The sequence below is a fragment of the Osmerus eperlanus genome, chromosome 15, assembly GCF_963692335.1.
Source record: "Osmerus eperlanus chromosome 15, fOsmEpe2.1, whole genome shotgun sequence".
Lineage (NCBI taxonomy): Eukaryota > Metazoa > Chordata > Actinopteri > Osmeriformes > Osmeridae > Osmerus > Osmerus eperlanus.
The window spans coordinates 2,600,369-2,626,725 of NC_085032.1; the positions used below are offsets into that span (position 1 = coordinate 2,600,369).

At 42.2% G+C, this 26,357-nt stretch overlaps 2 long non-coding RNA genes across 3 annotated transcripts; one reads left to right on the forward strand and one right to left on the reverse strand.

Annotated features, from left to right (window-relative positions):
* The first annotated feature begins 23,709 nt into the window (after positions 1 to 23,709).
* On the forward strand, positions 23,710 to 24,733 carry LOC134035263 (uncharacterized). Its single transcript, XR_009932331.1, has 3 exons — positions 23,710 to 24,070; positions 24,143 to 24,220; positions 24,359 to 24,733. It is a non-coding gene; the product is annotated as an uncharacterized LOC134035263 (long non-coding RNA).
* A 317-nt stretch (positions 24,734 to 25,050) lies between these two features.
* LOC134035278 (uncharacterized) lies at positions 25,051 to 25,591 on the reverse strand. 2 transcript variants are annotated; one of them, XR_009932335.1, is made up of 3 exons: positions 25,412 to 25,591; positions 25,217 to 25,312; positions 25,051 to 25,135 (listed from the first exon to the last, which is right to left on the reverse strand). It is a non-coding gene; the product is annotated as an uncharacterized LOC134035278 (long non-coding RNA). The 2 variants fall into 2 exon arrangements; XR_009932334.1 differs by having other exon boundaries at positions 25,217 to 25,328.
* Between the last annotated feature and the right edge of the window lie 766 nt (positions 25,592 to 26,357).

The window sequence follows — 26,357 nt, forward strand, 5'->3', positions numbered from 1 at the left end:
ACCATCTCTCTCTGCCCAACCTTTAACTCAAGAATAATGGGGAAGGAAAAAGGTTCTAAGAAACCGTTCAAAAGTGTATGCAGCATTGTATGAAAGCAATGTTAAGCTTGAGAAGGCTCTGCAGAAGGCCGAGAGTTACCGCAAACGGTATGACCGATTAATTAAGAAAGTGAAGCAGACTGACTCCCCAAATGCCAAGTCAAAAAAGCAGATAGCAACACCACCATACACTCTAAGAAGAAATTTGGTTTTCCATAATGCTCTTCTTGCTGACCTGAGAGACAGATATGAAAATCTCTCCTCTGAGAAAGACAACTTATTTCGAAGATAATGGCAGGAAAGATCCTCAAGAAGTATCGCCTACTGAAAATGACTAGAACAGAATTTGGCTTCTCAGCCAAGAGAATGAGAAATAATTAAAAGAGGTCAGCAGCACTTAAATACACAAGGAAGAAGCAAAAAAAAAACAGCATCAGCACAGACACAGAAGAGAAAGTCAAGCAATTCTTAGAAAGAGATGAGAACAGCAGAGCAACAACTGGTAAAAAGGAGACTATGACACAGAAAATAATGAAAAAACAAAAGAGATTCCTTAATGAACCCATAGAAATACTTCATGAGAAATTTAAGGAGTATCCTGATATACAGATTTCTTACAGTGAGTTCTGCAAGAAACGTCCTTTTTGGATTATAAAGCCCACAATTAAGGACATAGACACATGCATATGCAAGACGCATGCCAATGTGCAGTTAATGGCAGATAAACTGCTGCAGCACAAAGTGATCAACAGCAGTAAAATTGAAGATTTGGTTCTCTCTCTGTGCTTTTCACCCTACACCAAGGAGTGTATGTACAGAGAATGTCCCAACTGTGTGGACAAAGATGTGCCAATCTCGGCCTTTGACCCTGGGGCCCAGACATTTTGGCACGCATGGAAGGCAAAAGCTGAGGAGAGAGAGAAGAAAAAGAAAGATTGAACTAAAGAGAAAATCACAGTTCTCATCTCACTGTTAAGGAGAAAATAAAGGGCATGCTGCATACTTTACTAGAATACTTTTCAACAGATCTAAAACAAAAACTTGGAAAGCATGTGTATAACATCAGGCATCAGTATGCAGCTCTCCGTGGCCTAAAGGAAAACTTAAGAGGGAAGGAGGTCATTCTGCATATTGATTTTGCAAAGAACTTCCAGTACAACAGTGAAGTCCAGGCAGTACATTTTGGAGATTCGCATCACAAGGTCTCACTCCATACTGATGTGGCCTACACCTGTAAGGATGTAAAGTCATTATGGTCAATCAGCTCTTCTTTTCGGCACGACCCGTCAGTGATATGGGCACATCTAACCCAAGCCTTAACTTACTTGAGAGAGCAACATCCCACTGCCACCACACTTCATGTGGTTAGTGACGGACCAACGACTCAATACCGCTCCAAAAAAAACTTCTTCCTCCTCACCAATGTTCCTTATCAAATGGGTTGGAAAAGGGTGACCTGGAATTTCTTAGAGGCTGGCCACGGCAAAGGCCCAGCTGATGGGATTGGAGCGGCAGTGAAGAGAAGAGCGGATTATTATTATCAGAAGGTTGCCAGTTCGATTCCTGGCTGTGCCAAATGACGTTGTGTCCTTGGGCAAGGTACTTCACCCTACTTGCCTCGGGGGGAATGTCCCTGTACTTACTGTAAGTCGCTCTGGATAAGAGCGTCTGCTAAATGACTAAATGTAAATGATATTATTGCAAGAGGGAGGGAGATTTCAGATGCACAAGTACTGCTTGAAGAGCTTGAGCAGCAAAAGTCTAGCCTGGCTCTGCCCTCCTACGTACTTCCGCTCAATTTTCATTTTGCTTCTGTACTAGGTCTGGCCATGAGGTACGTAAGTCAGATGTCTCAGGTTAATTTTCTACCGGCCAATCAGCGAACAGAGGGAGTGGCTGAGAACGATGACGTTGATGTTGTGCGCTAGTTTGTGTTGTAGTTCCGTAATGGCGGCGGAGAAAGATGCGAGCGAAGCCATTCGGTCCGTTGTGGCAACACTGCCGAATATCCATAAGCTAAGGCCAGAGCAAGAACAAGTTTTGCTGAGTTTTGTTGGTGGCCATGATGTTGACGCCCTCCTCCCCACGGGGTTCGGGAACAGTTTGATTTTCAAGCTACGGCAGCTAGCTCTCTTACAGTAGTGAAGGAATTGGCTAAGGCGAACGCTAGCGATTGGTTATGGCAGATCAGAGTGGCTCTAGGCAGATCCACTAGTTTTAAACTTCAACAGAGTACCCGCCTACAAGGAAGTCAACGCTTGTCAATGGTGCGAGCCCAGACTCTCTGTACAAATGAAATGTACGAGAGTCTGGTTAGGACCAGGCTAGCAAAAGTCTGCCACGAGCTGTTCTATAATGAGCCAGATGTCGTTGAGGCACCTGAATTACAGACAATTAGTGGTACGATGAAAATTCATCAGGTATGGTCTCGCTGTTGTTTCTTAACACAAGTTATGACTAATTGAATGCTCTGACAGACAGTGTTTTTTTCATCTCCTTGCAGATTATCTCTCATTCTCCAAGCCAGATGTCATGGATGATTCTTAGTTGTTTTTGCTCTGCACCCAACGATTGCAACTGTTTCACACCAGAAACGGTCAGGTTTCAGCCATGGGATGAAGCTACCCCCGTGATGTGTCACATCCCAAGATGGAGGTCGGCAACCAATTTTGGACTTACATGAGGGTCTTATCGGTCAGTGGTGTGCAGTGGTGTATGATGGAGATGTGTACCCAGGTATTATTCAGGATTTTGGTTATACAGTGGTGCTCAAGCAGGGCTGGACTGGGACAAAAAATCGGCCCTGGTATTTTTGGCCCAGGCGGCCCACGCCCACCGTGACTGGTCAGACACATTCCCTGCAGACAGTCCTTAAAATATGCATGCATTCTATAATGAGTTGCCTAGTGTTCTGCGTTCATGTGATAGTTTTGGATCCTTCCAGAAGGGTCTCAAGACTTATCTGTTGATCTTACACTTAAATAATTAATTAATTCTTAGAGTTATGATTTGTATATTTATGGTATTAAAAAATATATTGATATTTGATATTGTATTGTTATTATTACTATTTTACTTAATATTGGCTTAGCAACTTTTAAAACTGTTTACTGTTCATTTTAATTATTGTAAGATTCATATTTTGTCGCTTTTGACAAAAGTGTCTGCTAAATACAATACAGAAACACACACACAGCCTCCCTCCCTTCCTGAGTCCCTGTTAATTTGCCCACTCCTTACCACGTCGGGTTCCTGGATTTGATTGGGTCAGGCCAGTGCCAATAAAGAAAATTAACCAATGGGCCGCTGTCAGTTCTTTATGGGCCGGCCCGACCCCCCCCAAAAAAAGCCTATAAATTATATCGCCGATTCGGCCCAAAATTGCGTCGGCCCACCGGGCTAATGCCCGGTATGCCAGATGGTCAGTCCAGCCCTGTGCTCAAGTGAAAACAATGACCGGTATCAGGATCAATCGCTTTTATTGGCCACTGAGAGATTATGTCATCTGGTACATTACATTCATGCATTTAGCAGACGCTTTTATCCAAAGCGACTTCCAAGAGAGAGCTTTACAAAAGAGCATAGGTCACTGATCATAACAACAAGATACCAACCGTTACAACTAACCAACAAGAGCAACAAGTCTCTCAATACGAGTCATTGTGATCCTGGAGGAAACTAACATCAGGTCCAGCCAAGCATTCCTAAGTGCCGTTGTACTCCCGGAACAAGTGCGTCTTGAGCCTTTTCTTGAAGGTGGGGAGACAGTCAGTGTCCCTGATGGAGGTGGGGAGTTGATTCCACCATTGGGGGGCCAGACAGGAGAAGAGCTTGTGTTGGGACCGGGCGCTCTTGAGCGGTGGGACCACCAGACGGTTGTCAGAAGAAGACCGTAGGTGGCGGGGGGGGGGGGGGGGGGTGTAAGGCTGGAGGAGAGACTTGATGTAGTCGGGTGCAGTCCCGTTCACCGCTCGGAAGGTCAGTGCCAGAGTCTTGAATCTGATACGGGCCGTGATGGGAAGCCAGTGGAGGGAGATGAGGAGTGGGGTAACATGGGAGCGTCTGGGTAGATTGAAGACCAGACGGGCCGCCGCGTTCTGAATCCTCTGGAGAGGGCGGGTTGCGCATGCTGGGAGACCGGCGAGCAGCGAGTTGCAGTAGTCCAACTTTGAGAGGACAAGTGCTTGGACTAGCAGCTGGCTGGAATGCTCAGATAGGTATCTCCTGATCTTCCGGATGTTGTAGAGGGTGAATCTACACGACCGGGAGATCGTAGAAATGTTGAATCTGATACGGGCCGTGATGGGAAGCCAGTGGACGGAGATGAGGAGCGGGGTAACATGGGAGCGTCTGGGTAGATTGAAGACCAGACGGGCCGCCGCGTTCTGAATCCTCTGGAGAGGGCGGGTTGCGCATGCTGGGAGCAGCGGGTTGCAGTAGTCCAACTATGAGAGGACAAGTGCTTGGACTAGCAGCTGGGTGGTACCCACCCATGGATATAATAGGCCTTATCCCTGAGCCCGTACCTGTGACAAAACGGCACAAGGAGATTAAGACGGCAGTTTGGAAAGAAATCTGCAAGATTTGGCCTTGAATCACATTGCCGCGGTTTCTCTCTCACACACACACTCCCTCTCTCTCACATAAACTGTTTCTCTCACATACACTACCTCACTTTCATGCACACATACTGTAAATGATCTGTCACACACATACTGTCTGGTCATCCTTAATGCTCAAGATGCTTTATAGTTCATGTTACAATGCCTTGACATGACTAAGGTTTAGGTGTTTTTTTAATTATTCTGAAATTCAAAACTGGGTTCATCTAACCAATTAGAATGTTACAATTTTACAATCACAATTTATGCGTTTACATTTTGTGTGTCACACGTGACAAATAGTCACGTGTGACTATTTGTGGTTAAAGTTGTTTACAGTAAGACTGTAACTGTTCATCTGGTTATGGTATGAGACCAAACAGACTAAATTGATTTGTTCAATGGAATTGTGAAGGTTTCAAATAAATGTCTTCTGTTTCTCTACATGGACGTCCATTCATTGTCATTTCCACAACACCCAGTCATTTCCACCACCTCATACTTTTTTTAAATATTCACAAAATTGTAATCACTCATTAAAAACTTCTGCATAGTTTATGAGAAAATAGCAAACTAGACAAGCTATAACCCTGTAAGAATTTCAACATCACCTTTAGCTCTCCAAAAAATACATTTGCAAATAAGATTTTTTTTGAACGACCACATTTACATAACCAATTGTAAATTGTATTGTCTTGCCTTGCAATGCTATTGGATAAATTTGGTCTTTAAAAAAATTAGCAATTAAAGAGCTAAAGGTGACTTTGTAATTTTACAACAAGGGGTCTTACAACCTGTGACAATTTTGATTTGAACTCTTTTTTCCCCCTCAAGTTCACAAGGCCAAAAGTGCCTGTAGTTGAAGAATCGCCCTTATGTGGCGTTGTCAAAAGATGGAAACTTTGCTATCGTCAGTTTAATCCAAGATCAGCACGGATATTGTAGTTCTTTGAAATCCCTTTGCCATGGTTAGCGATACTGAACAGAACTACACTATATTCTACCATTGTCATAATTATCTTAAATGGTCTCGTTGCAAAAGCTAAATTGTCTCTAGGGACTTTGAAGCACCTGTGTGTCGATCTGGAGTAAACTGGCGATAGCAAAGATGATGGAAAACACCACACAAATGGAATTGGGGCTTGCTAGATCTACAAATTAAGCTATTCTGGGAAGCCAGCCAATATAAAACCAAAACATGAATTATATTAAAATGACAAAAGGTTGCAGTTTACGTTGTGTAAATGGTGAACTCATACAGCTGTCAATCCTTGTCAATGCAATCCGTTTCACCTTTCCTAGCTGACTGTCTAGCTACCTTGTAGATCGAAGCCCATTCTAGAAGAATGGTAATAAATGATAGAAGGCCATCTCCTACTGTAAATAACCTGCACATTTTGTGTGTGTGGCCAGCCAGGTAGAAAAATGGCAGAACATTTTTTTCAGGACACCAAAACGCAAAGTAAATACCCTAGTGGCCTAATCTCAAAGACTAGTTGATAAAATGTTCATAAAAATGATGTGAAATGCTAATTGAATGTTTCATAATTATGTCATTAAGCAGAGCAGGCACCAGATGACACACAGACAATAGAGCTGGGGACAGATAGGCAGGAACAGACTGGCAGAGACAGGGAGTCTCAGGTAAGATGGTTGAGTCTCTGTTTGGCAACATGACGGGTTCTCTTCTTTAGACTTGTAAAATAGGGACATAATTGGACAATGCCATGGATACTAAAGAATATATTGTGCTTATTAAAGTTCTGTCTTATGATCTGAGAAGTGTGCTCAGGCTTAAACATGGTGTCTCACACAGGGTGTGGGAAGCAGGCTGTTCTTTGTGTCTCTATCTCTTCATTTTCAAAAACAACCTTGAAACCGGGTGGAGACGGCACCCGAGCATGTTGGATGAGCGTAGGCAAGAACAACTCCCTGATGCACGAGAGAACAAGCTCAACCCTCTTTTCATCTTTCTGTTTTAATTGCACTGTATAAATATATGCTGGGGAGGGAAAGATAGCCAGTTGGACTTCGTGAACCAACCCAAACTCTGTTGCGGGTAGGGAAATGTAGACAACCCCAGAGCTCTGGACGTGTTGATTTCTAACTGCTGCATTAAAGCTGATATTATCGGACTTCTGCGACTCCAGACTACTCTTTCTAGAACACAGATTTGTGTCATTGAATACCATCATTACATTTTGGAATAGACACAAAGAATTTCAGTCCTTCAAATGGTGACCCCGACGCTGAAAAGAGGGAGTCCAGAGGGTTCCGGCCCGACCGACAGATCGGGAGAGAGACCCATACGCCGGTACGAGGAGGCAGACGTAATCGTCGGGCGCGCCTCAATATAAAAAAGGTAAGCAGACACCTGTTAAAAAAGTACTGCTATTCGGAACTGAGAACCACATTTAGACGATTACTATGTTTCATCGTACCTAAAATTGTTAAAGTCCCTGAGGTTAAGTGTCCTCAAAATAGTTAAATTCAAAGAGGTTAAGTGTCCTCAAAATCGTTAAAGTCCCTGAGGTTAAGTGTCCTCAAAATAGTTAAAGTCCCTGAGGTTAAGTGTCTTCATAAAGGTTACAGTCCCTGAGGTTAAGTGTCCTCAAAAAGGTTACAGTCCCTGAGGTTAAGTGTCCTCAAAAAGGTTACAGTCCCTGAGGTTAAGTGTCCTCAAAAAGGTTAGAGTCCCTGAGGTTAAGTGTCCTCAAAATAGTTAGAGTCCCTAAACAAGTAATATTTGTGTGGAGTCAGATTGCGTTGAATAAAAATAGAGAGGAGTGTGGTGTGTTTTTTTTCTTTGACCAAGAAGTTACAGAAATCCTGAGGAAAGATGGAGAAAGGTGGGGGCTAAAAGAGTCCCGTTACATGGAGATCTTACAAAGGTGATCCCAGAGGTATAAGATGTAATTTAGTTAAAAATGAGCAAGAGAAAAAACTAAATGTATTTTTATTTGGAGTTTAATTGTATTTTGGTTTTAAGTTTTATTTGAGAGTTTTATCAGAGCCTGGCATACTGTTTGGGATAAACAGTCAGGCTGTGATAATGTTGTATTAATAAATGGTATTAGTGCATGAAGAGGGTTATTATAACATTCAGTTCTGAAATAATTTGGGAAGACTAATCAAGTCTGATAAATTGTGGTTATGATGGTTTGAGCTAATTGGCTTGTTTTGAACTGCAGCAAAACGAGTTATGAAGTTCTACCTATCTGACCTTTATAGAAAATATATTTGGGGAAAAATGTTTGGTTAATAGCTACATTAAGAACATTATTTGGTCTATATTTCATTTAAGAAGCATACGGATTCTGGTTTGGCATAATGAAAATTGCTTTTATCATTTCTTTGAAAAAAGAGGTGTGATTTAGTAAAATAGATAATCTAAAACAATATAGGTCTTAAACTTAACTGTTTTAAAAGACAGAAAAGGTTTTTTGGAGTGAAAGAAATTAGACTAACAGTTGATTTTCTAAAGAAGGGAACAAAGAAACAGATTGTCATTTCTAGGCATGACTAATAGGAGTTGAATATCAAATGATGATGTATTGTCTTATTAGATGCTGTTACATGTGTTTGCTCAACAATAAGAAAGATATGTTTACAGTGGATTGAAGTCTTTCCCAGTCCTGTACCAGATGCATTAACAACATTTGAATTGAATTATGGATGATCATAATTCCACAATTGTAAACCTAATGATCACTATAAAAGAGATGTCTTCTGCTAAATTCTGTTCCAGGTGAAGCAGTAAACCAAAGAGTGGAGTCAAACGAGGAGATTGGGTATTGATTAAAGTTATCAATGAAAGGAGGGATCTTATGAAAACTTTAAAATATCCTGTCTAATTTCTGTTTTTTCTATTTGTTTCGAATTTATTTTATTTTATTACAATTCTAAAAGCTTGGCTAAAAGTTGTATGTATGTGGTGAAGGGGGCCTGTGAGTATGTCCAGGTCTGCCGTGGATACATGGATGTCAAATGTCCACTCTGCGGAGTGACGGTGGGTTTTCCCCTATAACATCATTAGGGTTTTCCCACTATGTCCAGTGTGTCCTCACCACTTGGCCATAACGCTGCATAGAGTCATCATTGGGTGTGCTCAAGCCTTCGGCGAGAGCACAACCTTTGTTCTCTCACATATATATTTATTTATTATTATTTACTTTCGCCCCCCTAAAACTCAGTCAATATTTGGCCTACATACACAACGGCGGTGTCAAAAGGTTCGTCTTGGTAGCGATTGCGTTGCTTCTATTGGAATTTACGTTCCGTTGCATGGTTTGGGCTTAAGTTAAGTTTTTGTGGCGAAAAGTGAAGCTAACGGTGGCTAATTTGCTAGCCACAGTCACTGACGTTACGAAAACACGCGTGACTACCTGTAGCAGAACATTCGTTTCGCATCTGTTAACTTGGGGGATAGCTAGGCTAACTATAGCTTTACTGCAAGGCAGCTGCAGGAACGCCACAAGCAAAGAGGCCAGGGTGATAACTATTTACTCATTTTACTTTGTGATATGACACACAATTGTGATGTGTAATGTACAATATTAGCTGATATTATTAAGGAAGTAAGCCCACATCTACTTTCGGAAACGGTAGTCTACTATTTCACTGAAATATTAGCATCATGACATTAGCCTCTGTTGCCCGGGCAACACATACTACAGTGGTCTATGATGTATCTGTTTTCAATCGTTAAAATAAACATTCCTCACATATACATTTTCGTTGTAGGATTTATTATGACATTAGATTACAAGTAAACGATTTGTGGGTGAAATTATCATTACCTGTGGTTTCAATCCAGTGTATCACTGCAACGCTGTAGCCTACGCGAGACACACGACAAAAACATCTAACATACACAGCTGTTTAGGAAGTCAAACGGCGACAGAACATGTTCGGCACTCCCCTTACTTAAATCAAAAGTCTATCTAACTACTAACCTGAACTTCATTGCCACAGCCTAAACTTTGTCAATCTGTTCATGAAAATAATTAATTTCAGCCTAAACCGTACAACGGAACGTTTAATCGAATTAAACCAACGCAATCGCTACCGAGACGAACACAGCAGTAGTCTAGTACTGTACCGTAGTAGTAGAATTTACCGGGGCAGCTTCTCCACACAGGGCTATATCGCATTTTGCGTTGTTACTGACAATGATCGCTACCAGTGAGCTTTTTATGAATGAGCGATTTTCCACTAAATAAATGTCAAGCTTATTTACGTTTTGGGGGGCATATTTTCAGTTAGCAGATGGTACTGTTTGAATCGCGATTCCATCTTCTACTGCCGGGTAACGCCGTAGAATAATCTTCAAAGGGGGTTCTTTATTAATGAATGAATGCAACGAGTAGGCTAAATGCATGAAAATATCACGAGAAGGGAAAAACTTAAAAGGACGTTTAAGTCAGAGATTAGGTCAATTTGTACACCGGTCTGCCAAATTTATTCGTTTTGATTCAACGATGAGGCTGCCTCTTGCAGGGGAAATGAGAAGACATCCATTTCATTCTACACTTCACTCGTATTTTCAGTTGTAAATGAGCAGCAAAAAAAAATGCTTTTAAATCTATGTAATCTTTATAAATAATAAGTATGCATTTTTATATAAAATACAGAAATATCAGTTGTAAAAATGTCATTAAAAAACGGACCCCTGTCCAACCGACGCAAGCAAGCACACCCTACAATTTCCCCAGAAATTGTACCCTCTCTAGTTATTGTTGATTTGAATGTCAACATTGTGTAATCCGTAATTGGATATTTTTAAATGTGTGTGTGTTGTCACACCCTAAAAGGGTGTGAAAGGAGGGATTTATTTGAACTTTAAAAATATCCACTTTAAATCCTTAAATGGGTTCTTGATTTCAATATCTGTGTTTAATCATTGGTGTTCGACTGTTCGCATCTCATTTGACTCAGTTACTGCTTGATCATGGGAGATAAGGTGATGCTGGGACTGTAACTCTTTTCTGTAACTCTTTTATGAGTGGTCTGCCCCCCCCTTCCCCTTGAAGACCCTGCCCCAATACATCATCAGATGTTCGGGGAAGCCTGTTGTATATTTATGGACAGGACCATTCAAGGTTATCGAGAGAACCTTGCACGCCCTAAGGGTGCTGGGGAAAGGAAGTACGTGGTACCACTGGAGCATGTGTTGTGCTGCTCCAGAATCCAGTCATACGTTGCAGGAGTTGGTGGAGAAGGGCCAGGAGGGCCAGTGAACCGTTTGCTATTGCTACGAATGTGAGAGTCCGGAAAAGAGGGTTACAAATAGGTCAAGAGTGATACTGCTTGACCACACTAGAATTGTACTGGACTAAGAAGGTTTCCGCTATTTTACTTCAACATGATTGTTGCTGTATCCCTTGTATCAGGTCCCTGTGCAACCGGATCATTGTCTCGGCTGTGGAGAACCCAAAGACGGGGTTTCAAATGCCGTTGCTGGGGCTGGCTGACCAGGACGAGGAGGCGGTGGTTGGTCCGGGCTATGTTGATTGATCTCTGGTGTTTTCAGAGATCAAAAGAGGGATTAAAGAATATATTGTGCTTATTAAAGTTCTGTCTTATGATCTGAGAAGTGTGCTCAGGCTTAAACATGGTGTCTCACACAGGGTGTGGGAAGCAGGCTGTTCTTTGTGTCTCTATCTCTTCATTTTCAGAAACAACCTTGAAACCGGGTGGAGACGGCACCCGAGCAGGTGGGACGCGTAGGCAAGAACAACTCCCTGATGCACGAGAGAACAAGCTCAACCCTCTTTTCATCTTTCTGTTTTAATTGCACTGTATAAATATATGCTGGGGAGGGAAAGATAGCCAGTTGGACTTTGTGAACCAACCCAAACTCTGTTGCGGGTAGGGCTCTGGACGTTTTGATTTCTAACTGCTGCATTAAAGCTGATATTATCGGACCTCTGCGACTCCAGACCACTCTTTCTAGAACACAGATTTGTGTCATTGAATACCATCATTACATATTGGAATAGACACAAAGAATTTCAGTCCATCAATACCCCCACTCTACTTAAACTGGTGACTGAACCAAGATTAGTTTGAGGCAATGGTATTGTTGTTGTGATTGATTGTGTAGTTTTGGGTACTGGTAGTTAGGAGGATGGCAAACACATTATTTATTTTCTAGGAGACAGACTGTGAGTCAGTGAGGGTGGTGAAAGGGAAAGAGCCAGGGAGAGACACTTCAGATGACAGTGTCACAGCCATGGCAGGACCGGGTGTCAACCTTTTTGCCAGCAGCACCAGTATAGGAGACAGTGGCACAGCACTGTCTAGTCACCTCAGTGGTGGCACAGAACCATATCAGCCACACCCACAATTTATAGAACCGCAGACTCTTGCCAACAAAGTGTTGACATTTCAAGAGAAATGGTTTTGCAATTTCCCCTGGCTACATTATAATCCATCAATAAAAGGTGTGTTGTGTTTTCACTGTAGCCGAGAGTTTTCAAGCCAACCATCTTTTGGCCAAAGAGCGGATGCTGCCTTCATTAGTGCAGGATTTAGGAACTGGAAAAAAGCCATTGTAAAATTCACTGCACATCAAAACTGAAAAACCCATTGCCACTTTCAAGGTTTTTACTGGGTCAAAATGGGTCTTCGGTGCTCCCCAAAAAAAAAAAAAAAAAATCTTGTTTTTTCTAATCAATGAATTTATTCCCAGGTGTTTGGCACCCGCCGAAACTAAACCTATATTTCGGAAACAGGTTAATGTAATAGTCTAATAGCTAATGTAATTTTGCACATATTTTCGTCCTATTTCCCCTAAAGCAATAAAGTTAGTCTACTTAAAGAAACCTTACACTCATAAAGTATGTTCTAAATGGCATAATTGCTGCCAATTAATAATTGACGTAACACCTCATTGTAAATGGTCAGCCTATCGATTAAGGTAGGCCACTCTGAAGCATGTACAGTGCCTGCTTTATTTGATCTTGATGGCTAAGCATTCTGTAGCAAATAATAACAATAAACCCACTTTTTATTAATTAAAACTACTTCAGCATAATAATGCACCTAAAATACAAACCTGAGCAAGGGCAGCAATCGCTATCGAATCAACAGACTATTTAGCTAGCAGGGGAAGAATACAAACAACGAAAATCACCAGTTAACTTGATTTAAATTGGTGTAGCCGAGCGTTTGCGTTTAGACATTAGCTGAATTAAGATCTGGGTTGTAAAACAAGGACACGGAACCATCAATGCCTGGACCAAGACGGCACTGCACGTCTCCCTTTATTCTTCTCTCACTCTCAACCTTCATAACCACAACCCCCCCTGTCACAATAAAAGCCCACAAGAAAACACCTTACATACCTCCCCTCCTCCAAAAAGAAACGTCCCCGTTTCCAAAGGACAGACAGACGAACACGGAACAAAACACAGAAACATATGCAACAGCATGCTGTGAAATTCTGTTCTTAACATAACCACAAGGCCACCCCAACGCACACAAAAGACAACCCACGCTCCGCCAAATACACCAGAGATCACCGACACAACAAACAAAGAGCAGGAAGCCCACAGAAAGAAAACACACATACTCCCCCAAATATACCAGATTGACTGATACATGTATCGAAGAGCAGGCGGCCAACGAACAGAAAAACCCACACACTCCCCCAAATATATTAGATATACTAACACATGTATCAAAGAGCAGGTGGCCCACAGACAGAAAAAAACCCACACACTCCCCCAAATATACCAGATTGACTGATACATGTATCAGAGAACACATGAGAACAAATGATATGGACACATTTAACACAAGTTCTGGTGATCACCGGTGAGGCAGACGTCTTGTAGGCGAAGCAGATGCCTCAGTCGAGGAGGCAGGAACGGGAGAGGCGCCCGGTCACCGATAGGGGCAGGTAGGCTACACCAGACCCAGGGCCGACGCATGGAGGCTCGAGGCGTTCCCATGCGCCGTCGCACCACCGCAGGGCTTCCTCCAGCTTCCCATCGATCGTCGGGAAGAACCTGTACTGTAGCTGGAGGTGGCGCTGCATCTGGGCCTGGCGGGTCCGGTGGAAGTGTTGGAGCTCCGCCCGCGTGGCGAAGGAGATAATGGAGCAGCGGGGCCGTCCATCTAGCCCTCCTCCACGTGGTTCTGGCTCTCCCTCGATTTGCGCATCGTGCCGTTTCTTCTTATCTTCCTCTTTAACTTGAACTTAAAACGAGAAAACTCCCTACAGGCACAACGAGCGTAATCAACACTCGTGCTACCATAACTGTGAAAAAAACTAAACTAGCGCGGAGTTAGCAACGGCTAACACCAACCGACTGCACCCGACAACGGCCCATCGACGTAGCTAGCAGAGCCACGACAGGCCCCAACAAGAAAAATAAAATACAAAATCCATCCCACCGCTGTCACCAATGTAGCCTAGCGTTTTGTTTAGACATTAGCTGAATTAAGATCTGGGTTGTAAAACAAGGACACGGGACCATCAATGCCTGGACCAAGACGGCACCGCACGTCTCCCTTTATTCTTCTCTCACTCTCAACCTTCAGAACCACAACCCCCCCTGTCACAATAAAAGCCCACAAGAAAATACCTTACATAGGCAAGAACTATAGACTTATACAATAACAATAACTTAAATGAACTGACAACATAAGTTATACGACTTACAGTTCTCAAGGACGCACACACGCAATCTCAACTGCGGTGTGAAGCGCGTATCCGTGCAATTCTCCGACATGCACTCTAACAATCACTGCTGATAGACGGCCTAAAATTTTGTTCAGCCTGATTTCTGATACCGTGGCGGCAGAAATTTAGCCATAGAGGAAACATTGCACTATATATTATCATTCCAGGTTAAGAATACCAATGGAGGCTGCGTTGGAAATCGTGAATCAAACTTTTGTCAGCATTTTGATTGGAAATTTCATTTGCATTTGCACAGGGGTAGCCTATTCTATAGGCTATGCCTATTTGCATAGGTGTATTCGTGCACGTCGGGCTGGCCCTCGCAGCCGAACGACAGTCTACTGGCCGCTCTGTCCATTCGCGCACCTCACAGTTGCGTATTGATCAGACAAGAAATCAACTCGATTACTATTGATCAAAACAGAACGAAGGTTCGGCTGTAGCCTACTTGAAACATACTATTGAGAACATATTCGCTGACATGAATTGCACGCGTGATGAACACAGCTTTTTTTTTTCCTTCATTGCAGACTTTTTTTTGCCTTTGGCGCTCGGGATTTGTCATTGGCGCTATGGAAAATGGCTTTGGCGCGCGCCAACATTTTCTCTATGCAGGAAAAACCCTGCACATTGTAACTGTAACAGTACACCAGCTAAATCCAGTCAGTGCCCAGTTATCCAGCGCGTGGGGTAAGCAGCAGGAGAACTCAAGGCATTGCTTGATGAAAATCGTTAGTTCGGTACGGCATGTTGCAAGACAGGGACAAGCCTTTGGAGGCCACATGGATGACAATGGGAATTGATACCAGCTTTTGAAACTTAGGGCAGAAGAGGATGATCCCATTTTACTAAAATGGTTAACAGAGTGTACCACAATGTACACAGGCCCCAAAGCACAGAATGAAATTCTGATCATCATGGCCAATACAGCAAACATGGCAGGAAAATACACAGGTGCAGAGGCAATTGTGAGGAGACAGCAGCCATTAGCCCTGTATGTGCATTGTGGAGCACACTGTGTGAATCTGATTACACAGGCTGGCTGCTCAGCCTACCCACTGATCTGGGATTCTCTGTCTTGGGTCCATCAGTTAGGTGTCCTCTATGGCCAGTCAGGAAAGTTTAAGAGCATGTATGAATCAATTGCCCGGACCGGAGATACACATCTGACCACCCTGAAACCCCTATGTCCAACAAGGTGGACTGTGCGGAATACTGAAATTAGAGCTGTGCTTGGGCAGTATGAGCAGGTACTAAGCAGCCTAGAGGAGATGGCAAAAAGTGCATCCAAGACCGCATCAACTGCCAGTGGCTTATTTGAGCACTTCAGCGAAGGCAAGACTGTGTTGGGCCTCACACTTGCCTCTGCTGTTCTTGGAGAGCTTGAATGCCTAAACATTTCACTGCAGAAGAAAACCCAGACTGCCTCTGGTATGCAGGCTGCAGTCGAGTGTGTGCGGACATCTCTTAGTGGTAAGCGAAATTACGAAAGCTACCTTGCAATGTATGAGAAAGCAACAACGTTGATTGACTCCAATGAATCAATTGAATCCATTGAAACAAACTCAAGACGATTTGCTGGGAAAGCAAACGATCACTATAGGGCAGAATCTTTTACATTTTGGATGGTGTGGAGGTTCAGTTTGGCAGCCGTTTTGACCAGAACAGTCTAAACGTCTTGCAAAAGTTGGAAAGAGCGCTTCTCACAGGGGACTCTCTAGATCAGTACCCTGAGCTGAACATGGATTCTCTTTCAGTGCAGTTGCCTCTCTTTCGCAACAAATACCCCTGTAGCAGCAGTGGAGAGGCAGCAGAGGTCCAGTTTCAGTGCACTCCGCAGGTTGAGGACTTGGCTACGGGCTAACATGGGTCAAGAGAGACTAAACGGTGTTGTTGTCTGTAATGTACATAAGGACAGGCTGGACAGACTCGAGGGAAAATATCTGCCAGCAAAAAGTTGAGTAGTGTGTATAGTATGATTTGTTCTTTTGTTTATAAGTTTTCAGTTTTTAGTACATGACAGTACAGTTAACAACTATTTATTTTATATATGTTTTTAAATGGCATATTTTGTGTGATATACTTGTCCATAGCTGTTGTTTGAAGAGTTGACACTGACTGAACAACAAATAAGTATTTTTGAAGGATTTTTTGGTTGATTTATTTGGCTTATTCTTTGAAGTAATTATTTTCTTTTTAGAACTGTACTTCGAGATTTCTGTTCTTGTAAAGCTATTGTAGTGGCACATTTTATATAACTATATAAATGTATCAGAAAAAGTAAAATAAAGATTCAATTCTGTGTGTAAAGTGGCTAGTGAGAAAGTCAGTCATCAGTCCATTCAGAAGCCTGATGGCCCTTGGAAAGAAACCAGTCTGCATGTGCAAGACCGAATGCTTCAGTATTGCCCGCCAGAAGGCAACGGGGTAAAAAGACTGAAGGATGGGTGGTAACAGTCTCTTTGAATCCTGCCAGCTTTCCTGAAGTATCGTGTGGTAGGTGTCCTGTAGGGCTGGGAGCTTCCTGCCGATGATTAACTCAGCAGACCTGACCACACTATGTAGGACCTTGCGGTCCCTGTCTGTGCAGCTCTCATACCACACTGTGACGCAACCAGTCAGTATGCTCTCTATTGTGCATCTGTAAAAGTTAGTGAGGATGACTGAGTCCATGCCAAACTTCTTCAGTCTCCTCAGGAAGAACAGGTGTTTCCGGGCAGCTTTAACTACCGTGTGAGCAGACCAGGTGAGATCATTGCTTATGTTCACCCCGAGGAACCTGAAGCAGCTGACCTGCTTGCAGCTGACCTGAAGCAGCATGCTGCTCCTCCTGCCGCCTCCTATAGTCCACAATAATCTCCTTAGTCTTGCTGACATTGAGAGGTTATTGTCCTCGCACCATGATGTCAGGGTATCAACCTCCTCTCTGTAGGCTGACTCGTCACTGTGAGAGATGAGGCCCACAATGGTTGTGTCATCAGCAAACTTAACGAGGAGGTTGGAACTGTGCGTTGCAAGGAGAGCAGGAGAGAGCTGAGCACACAGCCCTGGAGGGTGCTTGTGTTGGTGATCAATGTGGATGAGGTGCGGTCACTGATTCTCACCACCTGTGGCCCATCAGGAAGTTGAAGATCCACTTGCAAAGGGAGGTGCTTAGTCCCAGGTCCACAAGCTTGGAGACGAGTCTGGAGGGGATGATGGTATTGAATGCTGAGCTGTAGTCAATGAACAGCATCCTCACATACGTATTCCTTTGTCCAGGTGGGAGAGAGCGGTGTGCATAGTCAGGGTGATGGCATCGTCTGTAGACCTGTTGGACCGGTATACAAACTGCATAGGGTTCAGGGTGGGAAACAGCGATGAGCAAATTAATGTTTTGACTAGCCGCTCGAAGCACTTCATGATGACAGAGGTAAGTGATATCGGGCGATAGTGTGACCTAGGTGTTTTTGGGCACAGGGACGATGGTGGTCCTCTTGAAGCAAGTGGGGAGTACAGACAGGCTGAGGGAGAGGTTAAAGATGTCTCAGCTAAATATAAAAAGGTTAAAATCATACTATTATTGTTATTAGGTTCCACCGGTAGGAGGGAACCTATTGTTAGGGTTCCTCCGTCAGGAGGAAACTTGGTGTGCATGCCTCATTTTTCATGAGGAACAAAAAAGCCTCAAGGACCCATAAGGTCCGCCATGATGGATTTTCCTGTACTGTGATAATCTGGGAAAACCTTCAAAATTCCTCTTCTCTTGAACCAAAGGTGAAATTGACTTGAAATTTGGTACAGATATGTATCATTGACATATTTAAAAACGTTACTTAAGGCAATTGAATCAAGTACAAAATGGCTGAAATGGGTGTATTTATGTAAATGTACACATTGCTTCAATATGTTTGTGTCACTAAATCAAATGTATTTTTGAAGGATGGTTCAAACCTAATAAGCTTTAAGGTGACATGCCTCTGAAGTACCATGCAAAGTTTCACCTTGATATGTCAAAATATGACTGAATTACAGCTGTTTGAACTTGGACCAAATCTGACAATGCTCGCCATTGGAAAAACAGCTTTTTTTAATTATCCAGTTATTGAACTTTGTGTATTCCATGCCTGGGAATGGCTCAATTGGCTGAGATGTTGTGCTGGTAATCAAGGTTCAATACCAGTCAGAGGCATAGTTTTTAATTTTTTATTCTGACCAAACGGTTTCTAGTCTCCCGATAAATCCTCCGGTTGTAAAACATAGCAATGCGTGTTTATTTGAGCCCATCACAACACTCCGATCATCTGTTTAGCGAGACTGTGTAAACCACTGCAAAACAAGCCAGGTTCACCACAGTAGCTAGCTACTTGTAGTCTACGCATGGTAGAGATAACTCTAATGGTTATCTCTAATGAAGTAAATTAATTGTTCAGGTGGATCCCTTGCCTGTTGCACAAATTCATTTCAGTAACCTGAGCCAGGACACATCCCCACTGATGCTAGGCATGAGTTGAAATTTGACAAGTTATGGCACTCCTAACAACCTTTTTTAAAAAACTATGAGTAAGTTATTCTTTACAGCAGCAACCCAGTCATTCCGTTGTCCCGTTTTTATAGGAAATGTACAAGCAGTTTCAACTTTGGACGAATCTTACAATGCTTACCACAGGAGAAGCAGCTTATTTTTTTATACAGTAACTGAACATGACAATATTCAGCACTGAGAATATCTCAATGGGATGGGATGGTGACCTGTAAAGTATAAGGTCGTAAGTTGGAATCCAGCCATAGTCTTTTGGCCTGTCATAATTTTGATTATCTGTTCAGTTCAACAGGATGACATCATTCTGAAGTACCACAAACAATTTCACCTTGTTATGTGAAAATGATTGAATTAGAGCAGTTTCAACGTTGGCTGAATCTAACAACGCTTACCACAGGAGAAACAGCTTACTTTTTTATACAGTAACTGAACATGATAATATTCAACACTGAGAATAGCTCAATGGGCTGGGATGGTGATCTGTAAAGTATAAGGTAGTAGGTTGGAATCCAGCCATTATCTTTTGGCCTGTCATAATTTTGATTATCTGTTTAGCTAAACAGGATGACATCATTCTGAAATACCATGCACAATTTCATGCAATTTCACCTTGAAATGTCAACTGTTTCTTAACCTTTGTCCCAATGTTGACCAAAGCTAATACTCTGCCCTTTCTATTCAAAGAAACAGTTCTATATCTCAACAGTTGGTGTGTAGCAGAGAGGATAGAGAGACTGCTTTGTAACCTTATGCTCATGAGTTCAAATCCCCATTCAGCCTGTTGTTGGCCAAACATGAAGTAGTTTTGCTCTCTTGTTTTCCAACTCTCGATCTTCGATAGTGTACATGTTTATAATATTTTGCCATTTTGCGGAGGAACCCACATCGCTGCTTGCAGCTATATTTAGGTTCCTCCGGTAGGAGGGAACCTATTGTTATTGTTGGTATTCTTATTATTATTTTTCTTCTCCTTGCGCCCCAATATCTCAAAAAGTCCCTTGTCATAAATTTTCTAATTTGGCACATTGATACTACATCCAAGTGGGTACCCTGATATGGAAAAATTCTAGCGGCACTGTGTAGATTTGAATAGTCAAGAGATGGCGGTTACAATAAATTTATTTTGCTTATACAGATCATGATTTAACAAAGTACTTTGTGATCAGTCATAACGAAGGAGGTGCTAGCCACAGGTCGTTCGCCAGAGTGATACAGAACAACCCCAAAACCCTGCCTTATATAAACTTTAGATCAAATGGTTATTCTGAACTCTGTGATTGGTCAGCACTGCTCAGTGACAGTGACTTCATATCAAGGTCCCACGGTTCTTTATTGTGGCCTCTCTCCCCAAACCAGTAGATAGTAAAACCACAGGGGTTCACCAGTCAAATGGTCAACTGTCCTTTGTGTGGGCCACTTCAAACAAGTCTACAGGAAGGGTCAGAGCAGCAGATCACAATAACAATACAGTTGAATCCACATTTGTCTCCAGACCAACTGTCTCTTCCCCCCAGGTGACAAGAACTCTCTCAGGTCACCCAGACTTCCCGTCTCCTAGTTATAAAACTGCAAATGGCATCTCTACCAAATGTAGTTGACTCTTAATCAACTTTAGACTTCCGTTAAAACACATTCCTCATATATGAAACACACACATTATAACTGTATTCCAAAATTTCCATGACAACCCCCACACCAAATATGGGCCACATCGGACCATAGGGGGCGCCACAGGCCACGCCCAAAAGTCCGATTTTCAAAGTGATGGCATTTCCACCCCATTGCTCCAATTCTTCTGAAACTTGGTGTGCATGCCTCATTTTTCATGAGGAACAAAAAAGCCTCAAGGACCCATAAGGTCCGCCATGATGGATTTTCCTGTACTGTGATAATTTGGGAAAACCTTCAAAATTCCTCTTCTCTTGAACCAAAGGTGAAATTGACTTGAAATTTGGTACAGATATGTATCATTGACGTATTTAAAAACGTTACTTAAGGCAATTGAATCAAGTACAAAATGGCTGAAATGGGTGTATTTATGTAAATGTCCACATTGCCTCAATATGTTTGTGTCACTAAATCAAATGTATTTTTGAAGGATGGTTCAAACCTAATAAGCTTTAAGGTGACATGCCTCTGAAGTACCATGCAAAGTTTCACCTTGATATGTCAAAATATGACTGAATTACAGCTGTTTGAACTTGGACCAAATCTGACAATGCTCGCCATTGGAGAAACAGCTTTTTTTAATTATCCAGTTATTGAACTTTGTGTATTCCATGCCTGGGAATGGCTCAATTGGCTGAGATGTTGTGCTGGTAATCAAGGTTCAATACCAGTCAGAGGCATAGTTTTTAATTTTTTATTCTGACCAAACGGTTTCTAGTCTCCCGATAAATCCTCCGGTTGTAAAACATAGCAATGCGTGTTTATTTGAGCCCATCACAACACATCTGTTTAGCGAGACTGTGTAAACCACTGCAACACAAGCCAGTTATGTTGAGTTATGGCACCCCAAACAACCTAATCTAAGCACTATGAGTAATATATTCTTTACAGCAGCAACCAGGTCTAGCCTGACGTTGTCATACTCATAATTCTAGTCAGAATATGAGTCTGAAAACTCTCCGTTGGGCTGTGAGTATGGGGCGTGTTTCAACCGAACCTGGAAAAAAAATGCCTCTTTGCTCAATTGGATAGATCTACAACCAATCAGAGCAACGTAGTATGTTGTTTGTTGAAAAAGAATTCAACCCAAGCGCTCTTTGGTGACGTGGTTGATTACGTTACTGTTGATCATCTGTCCATCATCGTATAAAGCCGCCCTGACAATTTTATTGGTCCGAACAGCTCTTGTTCGGACATAGTTTTCCCCCAACCGAGCGACCCCAGACCCAACTTCCCGACCAAAATTATTTGTGGGCGGAGCTAAGTTCGGCTGGCACCCAGGCTAGTAAATTGCCTAAATATGTTTGTGTCACTAAATCAAATGTATTTTTGAAGGATGGTTCAAACCTAATAGGCAAACGGTTTCTAGTCTCCCGATAAATCCTCCGGTTGTAAAACATAGCAATGCGTGTTTAGCAATCTGCATAGCAATCACAACACTCCGATCATCTGTTTAGCGAGACTGTGTAAACCACTGCAAAACAAGCCAGGTTCACCACAGTAGCTAGCTACTTGTAGTCTGGCATGGTAGTGTCAGATTCACAACCGAGTTAGCTCTAATGAAGTAAATTGATTGTTCAGGTGGATCCCTTTCCTGTTGTGCAAATTAATTTCAGTAACCTAAGCCAGGACACATCGCCACTGATGCTAGGCATGATTTGAAATTCCATTCCATGACAAGTTATGGCACCCCAAACAACCTTTTTAAAAACTATGAGTAAGCTATTCTTTACAGCAGCAACCCAGTCAATCCGTTGTCCCATTTTTATAGGAAAAGTACAATATGGCTATTCATAAACTCTCAACAGTTGATGTGTAGCAGAGAGGCTGACTTGCAACCTCATGCTCTTGAGTTTGAATCTCCACTCAGCCTGTTGTCGTTGGTCAACATGAAGTAATTTTGCTCTCTTGTTGTCCAACTCTTGATCTTCTACAATGTACATTTTTATTTTTCCATTTTGCGGAGGAACCCGCATCGCTGCTTGCAGCTATATTTAACAATTGTTATTTTTGATTTATTTGTTGTTACTTTTAGAACATACAATAATAGCATTTATAGGCCTACAATTACTTAAATGTGTAGGCATCATTATTTGAATACAAAAAACTGAAACAAGTCAGGAGTGGTTATAGTGGTTTGATTCAATATTGAATAATTACATGAATTACAATATTTGGGTTTGGGTATTGTGTGCCTGTTAGATGGGTCTTGATCTGGGGGGTATTCCAGGTAGCGGGTTTAACAAACTCTGAGATTAACCCTGAACTCAGAGTTGAGTTACTCTAACATGGGAAACTCCGAAAATTCGGTTCCAGAACACCTGATATGAATTAGTTAATTCGACTCAGAGTACGTCAACTCTGAGTTTAGCGCGTGCACGAGTTCTACTAAAAGCCAACATCTATGGAGCTCCGATACTAGGATTCACCATGGAAAAAGGCGACAAAAAAAAGGGCTTCCTATTTCACCGCAATGGAATTGGAAATTTTAATCCGTGCGTATGGTGAGTCCGAGCACATATTTCGGAAAAAAATAATACGGCTGTAGCTGCGAAGGACAAACAATTGGCGTGGGAAAGAATTGCTGATCGAGTCAATGCGTAAGTTTGAATTTAGTCCATAAATCGAACATTTAATGTCCGTTAATATTACAGGTGAAAAAGTGTTGGAATTGTACTTTAATCAAATACAATGTTCATATAGGTGCAATCCCACAGGCGTGAAGCGCACTTGGCAACAACTGAAAATGAAATATAAAAACGTAATACAAACAGGTAAGGCATATTTAGCCTTTTGGCCTATAGGTTCATTATTGTAGCTTCCATCACTTTGGTATCATTATTGACATACAAATAATGGATTTTGGTGTTTTAAAAACCCATCGACACTGTATGACTATGTTTAGCCTGTGTTCTGCTCCTCTCTCCCACCAACCGTCTCTGGAGGAGGGGATCCCTCTCTGAATTGCTCCTCCCAAGGTTTCTTCCATTTTTTTTCTCCTGTTGAGAGTTTTTTGGGAGTTTTTCCTTGTCTTCCTTGAGGGTTTAGGTTGGTTGAGGGGCAGTTCTATGGGCATATGTGAAGCCCTCTGTGACATGCTTGCGTGTAAAAAGGGCTATACAAATAAATTGGATTTGATTTGATTTACAAAGTGAATCTCCTCATTGCCTATTTTATCCTGTAGTGGCGGAAACACACAATGTCCTGTCGCCTGATATCTTGCTTAAATTAACACTGAGTTCAATTCAGCAAATAGAAAGAAGGCAGAGGCACGCAAAACGGGTGGAGGGCCACCACCAGCACCTCTGACCTCTGCAGAAGAGCTGGCTCTGAGCCACAACATTGGCCGTCCAGTGGCTGAAGGCATCCCTGGAGGAAGCTCATCAGAGCCAATCACCCCACAGGACACAAGTGCCTACATAAGATGTAAGTATGTGCGAGTATGTGTGTGAATGTGTTTTCATTTTCCACTCTGGTCCACTTCTAGTCACTGATGGTGTAATCCGAGTGGTTGAGCCTCCTGCAAGCCTTTGCACAACTGTACCACTTGTAAGTAGGCCACTCAATACTCCATTATGCATAGTAGTGGTGACTATCCTGAAACAATACCTTTCATCACAGGATGATGATGATGATGATGATGATGAGGACACATTGACTGCTGCCACAGACAGGGTTGCAGAGAGGCCTACATATATGGTAGCTACATATATGATAGTTCTCTCTCCATGTACTTTATTTACAGTCTTGGGTGTAATTGTCAGTTTAAAATGTACACTGAAGTGATGAGAGTAATGAATGTAAAAACTAAATGCACAGTCTGATCCTGTTGAACAGAGCATGGATGAGCCTTGCCAGGAGAGGGGTCCATCAACCTCCAAAGCACAGCTACAGACAGTGAGATGTTCAGTAAATGGCAGGTGAATTCTGTGTGTAGAACTGGGATTTAATGTCATCCTAATGTATTCCCAGTTACCAGTTAAGGACTTGTACAAACTCCATTTGTTAAAACAAATGGAGAAAACTGACCAAGAGATGGTGTATTTGGGGCGGAAGATAAAGAAGACGGATCTAGAAATTGAATTGCTAGAACACCAGCTGCAGGTGGGTGCATGGTCACAGGTGAGTGAGTGTTAATTGTCAGAACAATATATTAATATTAATTGTTGCATTTCTATTTGTAGGCAATAAAGAAGACAAAATGAAATGGTAATGATTTGTGTTTATTTCAGTGTCAGGGTTGGTGGAAGTGTGTGCGGCACAGTATGTCTCTGACTTCTCTCCCATTTTGGACATCTGCAGGTTGGAGGGGATGGTCATCCTCAGGGTCGTTTTGTACGGCAGGGTGTTTCTCTCCTCTAATAGTGGCAATATTATGAAGAACAACACATGCCACAATAATATCACATGCCCTCTCTGGTTTTACCCTCAGTCTACGTAGGCACTGGAACCGGGCTTTGAGAATGCCTATGGTCATCTCCACCCGGGCTCTAGTCCTGCAGTGGGCCACATTGTACCACTGCTGAGTACCCGGCTCAGGGTCATGGTAAGGGGTCATCAGAGTGGGCTGGCATGGGTACCCTCTGTCACCAAGCAGGTGGCCATGAAACTCTCCTGTAAGTATATAGTGGGTACATTGTGAGTGTGGTAGAAGAGGCAGACAAGGGAATGTTATTTGTTCAAAGCTTAACTTACCATTTGCAACTCTGTTGCTCAGGGTAGACTCGCGATATATCCTTGAGTCATGTACCGAGCCAGGCCATTTGGCCTCCACATTTGAGATCAAATGTGCTGCATCACATATAATCTTGCCAGTGCAGAGAAGAGATATTAGCTGCAATATTTTAAAGTTGTGCTGTAGTCTTTATTATTGTAAGACAGTAAATCTACCTGCACATTAATGCTGTGGAATGACTTCCTATTCACATAGTCTCCTTCATTAATGGATGGAGCTATGATGGGGATGTGGGTGCCATCAATGCAGCCAATCACATTGGGAAATCCTGCAAAATGGAAAGGATTTACTCATCCCAGTCTGAGATTGCAACATTGTCATTCACATGATTTCAAATTTCTTCATTGACTTAATGTGTGCTACATCAGTCACCAGAAATCATGTGAAATTCCTCTTTGATGGTCCTTAGAGGTTTTTGCCCAGGAAAGACTACGTAGGTCTGCAGTAGGCCTTTCAGTGCCAGGGCCACTTTTCTTATGGCTCGGCAGACTGTTGCTTTTCCAAGATGTTCTGCATCGCCAATGTTGTATAGGAAACTCCCGTTGGCAAAGAAACGGAGAGCAACGCATATCATTTAGTCTGTTCTGAGAGCACGTCCACGGTGTGTTACATTAGCAATGTATGGATGGAGAATGTTGGTGAGATAAATTATTGAAATTAAAATAGTACTAATATTTGATAGAATTGTAAATATCGAGGTTCTGTTGTAAATATAACAATGGGTAATTGTTTTACATGTTGTAAGAGGGTAGAATTGTCCCTAGAAAGAAATCCGGATGTTAGCGATTGTTAGCAGTCTATGTTTCATTTTGGAATCATACAGATTAAATTCTGGTTTGGGGTAGTGATGATAGTTTTCCTCATGTCTTGGAAAAAGAGAGATTTGATTTGGTAAATCTAAATACAGAAAAATAAAAAGGGAATCTGAAATATAAAGGTATTCATTTGAACTGTTCCTAAAGGTTTTAAGGAAAGATAATAAGAGACTAAAAGATGGGGTAATTTGGTTGTTTTCTAAAATAGTTTTATTCTATACAAATTGGTTCAAAAGGTTGTTAATTCATAAAATGGAAAAGAGTTAAAATATTTACTGATAGTTAA